This window comes from Engystomops pustulosus, chromosome 1, assembly GCF_040894005.1.
Source record: "Engystomops pustulosus chromosome 1, aEngPut4.maternal, whole genome shotgun sequence".
NCBI lineage: Eukaryota > Metazoa > Chordata > Amphibia > Anura > Leptodactylidae > Engystomops > Engystomops pustulosus.
In genome coordinates, this window is record NC_092411.1 from 156,169,649 (window position 1) to 156,181,072 (window position 11,424).

Genomic DNA, 11,424 nt, shown 5'->3' on the forward strand with positions numbered 1-11,424 from the left:
GTGAATGGTGATCATTCAGTTTCAAGATAATTTTTACATAATATAAACAATAAATAGGGAATGGGTGTTGCATGATATCAAAGTATCATGTCTAATACTGGTACAATAAGCCAAAAAAGGTTTTTATTGTTCAATGGGTTTTGTGACACAAAAAGTTTTTTTGGGTCTGTATCACAATGAAGGCTCAGACAGAAAGAAAATTACCAACTAACAATGTTCTAATAGAATATTCTATTAGCATATATTCTATGTGGGACTAACTCAAAATATCTTTTTGCATATTTTAGTTTTTAAACACACCTTTTTACCCTAGTAAGGAACTTCTAGCTCCAATTGCAGAGCATGCTCAAGAAGAACAAACAATTCCAGTGGGTTTGTTGATTAATGTAAGAATCACAAACTGAAATTTACCTGTAAATGAATCCAGGACATCTTGACTGGGCAGGAATAATGCTACACAGACATGACATAATGATGTCGCCTTTTTTCATTCTTCTAACTCACAAGTTAAACATCTGCATCCATGGAAACAATTAAAGGTCAATAGCTTTCTTGAATTCTTTGAAATGCCCCAAGAGACAATATTCACAAACATTTCAAGATCTTCTAATTGACTCCGGCACTAAAATTACCCCCTGGTTACCATAAATAGGGGCAGAAGAAAAGTACATCATGTATGCTTCCATTGAACAATTGGCTATCATGGACAAAGTAGGAGCTGCTTACTTTTTTAAGCAGCTCCGAGTACTTTTTTATGGGTGACAGGTCTAAGGGAGCATACTAGCAGTTTTGTTCATAAAATATATGATAAATAGATATATATTCCAAGATTGTAACTGGATTTGGAGCACTTGGGGAGTCTTCTCAAACTGCACTCCAGTCCCTGCCCTCGGCTGAGATATCTTTTCAGATGGCTGCTGCAGTTCTTACTCGGAGCAGAGATCTCACACAGGAGTGAAACTTAGTGCTCCAAGTCCAGCTACAATCCTTTTTATATTGTAAACGCATTCTAACAGCACACTCAAAATAACGGTGACTAATCTCTCCAGCATTGCTACCTAACACTGTCTGCTGCATTGTATGGCCAAATTCATGTTTGACAACCTTGAGGGAGTTAAAAAAAAGTTAACCTTGTAGCAAATGTGTAGTTTATCAAGGTTAGCTTTATCAATACTTTCAAGGAAAATCAATGCTATTTAAAAATAACAGTAACGTAATTCTAGTGTTTCGCTAGTCCCCTGCATATAAAATATGGCATAGAAACACAGGGGAGATTTATCAGAAGTGTCTGGGAACAAAACTTTTCTAGTTGCTCATGGCACCCAATCAGCGCTCTGCATTTTAAACTGCTATGAGAAAATGAAATTTGAGCACTGATTGGTTACTACTGCTGATAAATCTCACTTACTACAAACTGGTTTCTTTTTGATAGGCCATTTCTCAGGCATCTCCCTTCTGACTTCTCCCTTGAGCAAGTAAAGTTTGCAGATCGTAGATTTCTCACATATTCTGTATTCTCAGACTAGGAAATATTTCACATTGAATCACCATCTGAATTTAATAAGCAAATTAGTGTATGAATGAGTTGTTGGCCAAGTAAGAAATTGCTTGTAGTTTATGAAGAAAATGCAAGTCATTATTGTATGTATAGCAGTACATGAATAATGCTTTAGGTCTCGTTTATATTCCATACTGAAAATATCAAATATTTATGGCAAATGTATAGCACTGGGCTGAATTTAGCTGTGTACTTACACAAGCATAACATTAAAGGGGCTTTGCCACGAAAGAAAATTTTAAAATTTCTATCTCCATAGTGATGTTTACACAATAAAGATCATTTTAACCCCTTACTTTACAATGTTACTCAGTTTTACTGCTGTTTTAGCTCCCATCACTCGATAATGGTCAGTGTAAGGTTCCAGGGTGTGACTCGCTAAGGAGACACATTATGATTCATCTAGTTCTGTGAGCTGAAAATGTGGTTAGATTATCAGAGTACAAGGTGTATATACACTTTCATTTACCTTCTTAACATTGTACTAGTATCTGACACATAGTAAGAGAGATGAGACAGATCAGAGTTAAAATGAGATGCCTATTGCACACAATGACACAGTTAGCTCTCCTACATCTCCGCTATTCCACAACACATAGATCTGCTTTGCAACCTCCTCCCCCCCCCCCCCCCCAGGTAAAGAACTTGTAGCTTTACACTCCTCACGCTGCTGCCGGCAGGAAGTCAGAGTCTGTGTATCAGCGTGCATCAGAGACTGAGCTCTGTCCTTGAATGGGAACGGCTAGAGTGCAGGGCGCAGACAGAGAGACAGAAATCCAAGATGGCGTCCCCGACCCTAAGTCAGTAATTACAGGTTTGTGTCTAGGGGCAACTGAAACTTTGTACACCAGGAGATACAGGTTGGACTTGTATCTGTGAAATGCTGTATTTTTGTTAATAACAGTGAATTAGAAAAGCTGTTATTTTGTTATCCTGAGTACATATAAGAAACTTGTCTTCGGGGAATAACCCTTTCAAACATTAAAACCTAATATCAGCGTAACTACTTAAAACTGACAAAATGGTGCATTTCATTTTGGAAATGTGCAGCAACCCTTAGCTGCCTTATATTCTGTACAGGTGAAGAGAAGGCTGATGTGTGTATCGGCTATTTTTTAGACCATGCTTATGTGTTCTGCCCTATAATTTGTTGTGTTTTTTCCAACTTGACCTCTAAATAGAAAGGTTTCCTTCACCTATACAATGGAATAAATTGCATATTATTGTAATATCAGAAGTGAGAGAACTTTTTAAAAGGAGACAAGCCGACGTTTCTTCTGGAATCTACAAGGCATATCTGATCTCTTGAAACAGATGTATGGAGCCAATGATTACCTCCTCCCCTCCTCCCAAACAATGGAATATAATGAAAATATACATTTTCTCATTTTAATATTGGTTTGCAGCTACACATTTTTATAAAGGACTACATATTCGCTCTGAATAAAAGAGTGATGACAGAAAGTTAAAATGTTCTATGTTGCCATCTTGTGGTATTGAAAGAATAAGACAATGAGCACTATAAAGTAGATAATCAGTTTGTTACTTTTAGGTTACCTTTGTGATACCCTGTTTATACCTGTGTTACTTGGCCAGAGCAGCGTAGCCAAACAGCATTTACAAGTCACCCTCAACGCACTAAAGGGTTTGATAAGAAATAAATATTTCGCAGTGCAAACTGCATTTATAGAGCAAATTGATAGTTTTTGTGAGATTGACCATACCATGTAATTCATACATCCAAATCTTGTCCTTTCTATTTTTTTTTAAATCAAAGAGGTAGTCCTATCTGTAATAGACAATGTCCCCTCTATTTCTCTGCAGACAGACACAAATGTTAATAACGGATAGGAATGCCTTTCCTTTTAATGTGGAAAGGATGAAGAAATAAACCAATGTCAGGTTAGACTTAATCTTTTACCAAACTATATGCTCCCTATACTATATACAATCTGTTCAGCTCCTCCAGCGCTGTAATATGCTGCTTGCAGATAGCACACAATGTTCAATCCCCTCAGCTACCCCTGCTCTAAAAGATGCTTCCTGCTACACTTTATACCATCTGCTCAGCTCCTCAAACAGAATAATGTACTGCTCACAGAGTGGACACAATGTACAATCTACTCAGTTCCTCCTGCTCTATAACATGTTGCAGGCAGATAGGACACTACAATCTGCTCAGCTCTGTTCTGTAACATGAAGCCTGCAAATTAGGCTACTTTATCACATGGGGCCCCAGATGAAGACATATGTGCAAAATTTGAGTCAGGCATACATGTGAGAGCAAATTATCTTAAGACTGACGTGCTCAGTAATATGTTTTATGAATGCCTTTTTAATTTTGTCACTTTTGTTAGTATTTAGAATAAAGATTTGAATCTATATTGCAACAACAGTATTTCATCTTATTTGTATCCGGTCTATCCACAGTGTGGCATGTCTAACATATTTTGCGTAAAAAAACTGTGAACCCTTTGCCCGCACCCTCCACCAACAGCCGCAACCCTCCATGCCCCCTCTATTTTAATTAACATGCAAAAATTTGCAATTATTTCACTGCTTCTACACCAGTAAACTGGCGTAGAAGCAGTGATAAATCTCCCTCAATTGGTTTGTATTGGCATCTTTTACTAATGTTACATGCTTTTCTTTTTTTGTAACATACTAAAAAATATCCTTAATAAAATGCTGTATGCTTTGAGCATTACAGCTCTTACTATAGCTATTATAAGTAGCTATACTTTTCTTTTTTATATTTTTGCCAATCTCTAGGCAAAATTTTAAATAGTTTTATATTTTTCCTAAATCTGTAAGCAGTGTAAAAATATTTATTTTCCATCGCATTTAGAAAGACTGCATTTGTCTATTTACTGACTAGGGTATTGAGAGATAAATGTAGGGCTAAAACATAACCTTTATTTTATATATTAAAAAGAGTAAAATCCATAGCTGTGAGATACACCTAAATGGTGGACTTCTTCCATCTCCATTTGGTTAAGGTACATGTGGATTTCTGTGATTTTGTTTCGCACTAAACATCAATAACCTTGGTTTAAGCTTCCCTAGCAAAATTCATAGGGAATCTATTGCTGGATCTACGGATCTCCAGGTCAGAAGAGGGACTACTACGTACACAGGAAAAAGACTTCAACAAACAGTTTACTGTGCTAGGAAAGCTGCCACCCTATGCCCCTTAAAAGGGGCATACCGAGAGGACAGTTCCAAGACTGCGTTGCAACTGTAGTCACACCAAAGATTTTCTCCATTTGGTTTTCATAAAACGGATTCCTGAAAAAGTAATTAAAAAAGCTTTTCAAATGCATTAACATCTAGAAGAGAGGACATTGTTATTCCCAAGATCAGACAGAGTGATAATGGTTTGACCTTTACAGGCACGTTTGATGCGGACATGATAAATGACAAATATAGAACAAATACTGGCGTATCCTGAGACAGGATCCATATCTAGTGGACTGCTTATCCCCCACACCATCAGTGACATACAGAAGGGGGAAAAACAGGCTTGTCCACAGCCATTTGGAACCAGCGCATCCACTGATATCAATGTGGGTGTACACTACCATGTTGTCTCTACATTGTAATATCTTTTTGTAAAACATCCGATCCCTGATGAATTACTATAGGAAACACGTTGGATCTAGGTTTAAGCAGGGAGTGCTAGCTGTAGATAGTGTTATGAGGGAAATCAAGTGGGCAGAGAAGTTTGTCTTCAAGTATACAACACCCATCTGTTCTGGCATCTGACCATCATTGTATCAAAGCATTATAGCCTCCAACTGTATCTACTGTAATTGTCACAAGCTGCTCCAAGAAATACAGTACTTTAGTTAACACAGTCCCAATCATAGTGGAGGGACATTTTGGTATATCTCATAACTGTGGATTTTACTCTTTTTAATAGATGGATAAAATAAAGGTTATGTTTTAGCCATACACTTACCTCTTGTTACCCTAGTCAGTGAAGATTCTTGGGATAGAGAGGCAAACAATACGCTTATCTCTAAGCAGTGAATGATGTTTCTATTATTTACAGTTAAGGAAATCAACCACTTCAAAAAACAAAAAAACATCTAAGGATACTCACCAGTGCTTCTCTTCATCTTAATTCCGGGGCTTGTCATTGCTAAGCTTAAAACGGTGGATAACCTAGAATAGGAATTTATAATTAGCAGCACGGAGCACGGGGATGAAATGTCTGGTGCTCTTGGCTGCTAATTATGCATTCCCCCACAACTCCCGCTCTCATGCTGGGAGGTGTCATCACGCGAGAGGCGTGAATTAACGCCTCGAGAGGGAAGTGGCGAGGGCATGCATTATTAGCAGCCCGGAGTGCCGGACATCTTGTCCCCGTGCTCCTAGTTATAAGTTTCTTTTCTAGGTGATCCTGGTGTGTCAAGCTTAGCGAATGCAAGCGCTGGGATCAAAATGAAGAGGAGCCCTAGTGAGTATCCTTGGATGTTTTTTTTTTTGTTTTTTAAGTGGTTAATTTCCTTTAATAATTGCGTTGAATTGCAAATCAATCTATATTTCTAAGGGAGAACACATTTGAGAGAGCAACTACAGCATTTGTCTTGCAGAATTCTTATTTGCAGTAACTGTACTTTTAACAATCAGAACAAGCTATTTTAGAGGGCTCATTATTCTTCATTTCTTTCTGGCACAAAGAGAAATTACCTTCGAATGAACATTGCCTATTGAGATCACTTTCAGCCATGGCTCAACATCTCTGTATTTCATTTCCGAAACTCGGTGGCTCTTAGGCAATTTGAGGTCTCCAGCTCCCTCAGTCAGTGACAGATTCATTTAGAGAAGTGGAAATCTAAATCCATTTGTGACAGGGTAATAAGTCTTGGAATGGCGAGCTGTAAATGAATGCATGATCTGGCTATAACTTGAATCCTTTCTCCGTGTTTTTTTTAAATTTCCCATCTGAAAATCATTTATATTCATTTTCAACTATCCTAAAATAACCACTAACAGTATGTGAACCGCTAAACATAAATGTAGCAATATGCCCAGTGTACACCAACTAATATGGATATGTTGTAATTGGGGTCAAAATTGCTTTCATGTGCCTATGTCTAACATGACCGCGGTGAAGTAAATCCCGAGATCACATAGTTTTGCCTCATGTTTTCTCCTCTTATGAGGAGTACAATAGGTTGCACATACATTAGAATCAGTAGATCACTCATGTATTAACGACCTGGACCTTTTGTTTTTGTGTTTCCATTTTTCACTCCCCACCTTCAAAAATCTATAACTTTTTTATTTTTCCATGTAAAAGTGCGGTCTTGTTTTCTGTGTAACAAATTGCCCTTCATAGTGACGGTATTTAATATTCCATGCCGTGTACTGAGAAGAGGGGAAAATACAAAATACAGTGAAATTGGTTAAAAAATGCATTTGCACCATTTTCATATGGGCTTAAATTTTACAGCTTTCACTGTGCACCCCAAATGACATGTCTATTTCATTCTTTGGGTCAGTGCGATCATGGGGATAGCAGATTTGTATAGGTTTTATAATGTTTTCATACATTTACAAAAATTAAAATCTCCTGTACAAAAAAAAAAAATTCTTCATTTTGCCATTCTGGCGCTAACTTTTTCATATTACGGTATACAGAGCTGTGGGTAGTGTCATTTTTTGCGACTTTTGATTATGTTTTCAATGCTACAATTTTTAGCATTGTACAATCTTTTGATCACTTTTGAGATTTTAATATTTTTCAAAATAGCAAAAGAGTGGTGTTTTCAACTTTTGGCGCTGTTTTCCGTTACAGGGTTAAACGCCAAGAATAACTGTTACTATATTTACTATATTTTGATAGATCAGACATTTTGGGATGCGGCAATATATGGGATGTATATGATTTTTACTGTTTATTTATATTTATGTTAGTTCTAGTGAAAGGGGGGTGATTTGAATTTTTAGGGTTTTTTAAATATAATTTCTCTTTATCTTTTTTTATGTTTTTTTATGTTTTTCATACCCCCTAGGGTACTTTAACCCTAGGTTGTCTTACTGATCCTACCATATACCGCCATACTACTGTATGGCAGTATATTGGGATTTTACACATCATGCATTACAATGTGCAAATCACACATTGTAATGAATGGGTTAACCCGAGGCTGTCATGGCAACCGATTGCCACACCCCACCCCCATGACATCACAGGGGGAGGTGATCATATCCAAGAAGGCGGCACCCATGCACTGCCAGGATTTAAATGCCTCCACCAGCTTAGCCGCAGGTGTTACCGGTAGGTGTTTGCTGCTTTTTGTCACAAACATCCACCTTTTATGGAGGGGGCTCAACCCATGAGCCCTCTCCATACACCTTCAGCCGGCATGTGACGTACCCGTGCGTAACATGTCAGTAAGGTGTTAAACCACTAGTGAGAAATACCACCAGCTTCCACCAGGACACCACAGACCTAGTGTAATAGCTGTATACAGACGTCCTTATTTTAAAACCAACTGATCATCCTACATACCTGAGATGGAACAGCTTTCACCCTAAACATAACAAAAAATCCATCACCTACTGCCAGTCCATTAGGAATAATCTATCCTCTCCAGTTCAAGATCTACACAATCTTAGGAATACATTCCTAAATCAGGGATACCATCCTACCTACTATCATTCAAATCAGTAGAGCCACCAGGATACATTTTCTCCAATACAAAGAAAAGGCAAACAACAATTCAGTACCACTGGTTGTGACCTATAATCCGCATTTTGAATTACTAAAAACAACCTAAAAAACCCCACCAGATACTCCACAAAAATGATCGCCTAAAGACATTGGAGCAGATCTATCAAGCTGTCTGAAAGTCAGAATATTCCTAGTTACCCATGGCAACCAATCGCAGCTCCCCTTTAAAATATTCATGAGCACTGGTAAAATGAAAGCTAAGCTGTAGTTGGTTGCCATGGGCAATAAGGAATATTCTGACTTTCAGACAGCTTGGTAAATATGCCCCAATGTTCCCAGATCCTCCATTGCTGTGATAAAGACAACCCTCAAATCTGAGAAATATTGTGATCAGGAGCTCCCTACTATCAAATATACAGAAAGGAACCTGCTCTCTGATTTTGCCTATAGACAGGATACAGATCCCCCACACAAAGCAGGAATAAGACATCCCAGCCACATTTTCACTGAGCCTTAAGCTATAAAATGGCTGCGTCCTTAAGGGGTTTACCAATTTACCAAACTGATTTTGACATTGTTTTTTCATCACATGTTGTACTTCACCTTAGCGTTCAAATTTGGCATCAAGTTTTGCATTTATTTACAAAAAAAAAAATTTCAAAATGATCTAATTTTCAGACAGATAATCTTACCACCAAAATCAGTTACTAAACATTTCCCATATGTCTGTTTTATGTTTTTGCAATTTTTCAAATGTTTGGATATTTTATTTTAATGTCATGCAGCTAACAAATCGATCGTCAGTTTTCTGTATTTTCAAGAAGATTTCAGAGTTTACTTTTTTTGGGGATCATTATTGTTTCTAATGAAATCTGAACCTCCAGATATCACTCCATTTTAAAATTTGCACCCCTCAAACTATCAGAAACAGCTCTTAGGAAAATTGTTAACCCTTTGAGATAGTAATTAAAACAAAGTGGAGGTGAAATTAAGAATGGTCTAATTTTGTTGGTAATACGTTTATTTAGCCTTAAAATTAACACATTCACAAAAAGATAAAAAAGACAAAACTCTGGATTTCGTGGTTTTCAGTTGGTTCATGGACGCACTTTTGTGAGCTATAAAAAAATTTTGTTTTTTTCCGTTTACGTTGAGATGGGATGCATTTTTCAGTGGGACTATTTTGGGGTGGATATGCCCTATTGCTGAAAATGTATTAACTTTTTTCTGTGGGGGGTTGTAGAAAAAACATCAATTCTATAATTAATTTTTTTTTTTAATTTTTGGTGTTCACCATATACCCTAAGTAACATGTTATATTTATGGGTCAGTGGTCATTAACTTTTTCATACTTCTGTGAATGGACCGGTGTAAGGTGTCATTTTTGGGACATTTTTGGAACGCTCTTTTCCATTACAGTATACATGGCAAGAGATAATTGTTTTTATGTTTTAAAATATTGGGCACTTTTGCACCCAGAGTGCAGTTTAATAATCATTTTGTATTATTTTACAGGTTATTACGGACATGGTGATACTATATATGCTGGATTTGTAGGGCGATTTTCACTTTTTGAAATCTTAGATTTAAGTGTAATATGTAATGGGGATTTTTTTATTAATTTATTTAATTTAAATACTTTTTTTTAAAAAACTTATTTTTTACTTGTCCCACTATCATCCCTACTAATGTATTGCAGGGTATTAAAGCTGTCAACCTATATTAATGCATAGGCTTACTCACTGCCTCTAAGGTCCCGTCTGTTATGTGCATTTACTATGGACAGCCCTGGGGCCTAAGCTGATCGAACAGAGAATCTCCCTGCAGCCAGTGAAGTGCCACAATTACGTTGACCGCAGCATTTAAAGGGTTCAGAGCTCGATCCAACGACAAGTATTAGATGACGAAGGAAGACAATCTTCTGAAATGCGTTGGATGTTTTTTGTCCTAAAAGGCGATCTGTAGCTAAGCAGCGGGTTGAGAACCACTATATAAAACTTTTTTGTCAGTAACCGGAAGTAGCTACCGGCCGGTGCCATACCTGGATGAAAGTGCACAAGGAGCCTGTTCGAGTTCAGACTGAATATCACAGAACCACTATCGGACTAGTCATCTTAAGGAGAAAACTTCAGGTATTTGCAATTTTCATTGCTTGGACACTGTTGAAATGTCCATCTGCAAGGATTGCTAACACAAGTTTTTGTTTGTTTTATGCATTATTGTTGTACCTTGATAGGGAGATACAGTTTAACCAGCAGCACCGAATTGTATTTTAGGGAGAACCAGCAACAGTGAACTTTTTGTATATTTTTTTTATAATACAAACAATAACAATTTGCTGAAAGGGGTTTAGGTCAGGTGTTAGATGTGAACAATGTTCACAGAGTTGTTTTGAAGCCATTGCTTTGTTGTTTTAGCTATGTGCTTAAGGTCATTGTCTTGTTGGAAGGTGAACCTTTGGCTCAGTCTGAGGTTCAGAGCACTGCGGAAGAGGTATTCATCCAGGATATCTCTGTAATTGGACACATTCAACTTTCCTTCAATTGCAACTATTTGTCCTGTTACTGCAGCTGAAAAACACTCCCATAGCATGATGCTGCCACCACCAAGTTTCACTATTGGGATTTTATTTGGCAGATGATGAGCAGTGTCTGGTTTTCTCCACACATAGGGCTTAGAATTAACACCAAAAAATCTTCGTATCATCAGACCTGAGAATCCTATTTCTCATATTCTGGGAGTCCTTTGTGTGTTTTTGGCAAACTGTATAAGGAGATGAGAAGAGGCTTACCAAAGCACAAAAAGCCAAAATTTCCTGACTTATAGAGGGCTGTAGTGATAGTTGACTTGGTGGTACTTTCTCTCATCTCCCTATTGCATCTGTGGCATACAGCCACAGTGATATTGGGGTTCTTCTTTCTCTCTCTCACTTAAGGCTCTTCTCCCACAATTGCTTAGTTTGGCTAGGCAGCCAGGTTGAGGAAGAGTTGTGGTTGTCCCAAACTTCTTCCATTTAAGGATTATGGAACCCACTGTGCTCTTAGGAACCTTGAGTGCTGCAGAATTGTGCTTTAACCTTGGTCAGATCTGTGCCTTGCCACAATTCAGTCTCTGAGCTCCCTGGGCACTTACTTAGACCTCACAATTCTCATGTGCTCTGACAGGCACTGTGAGCTCTTAT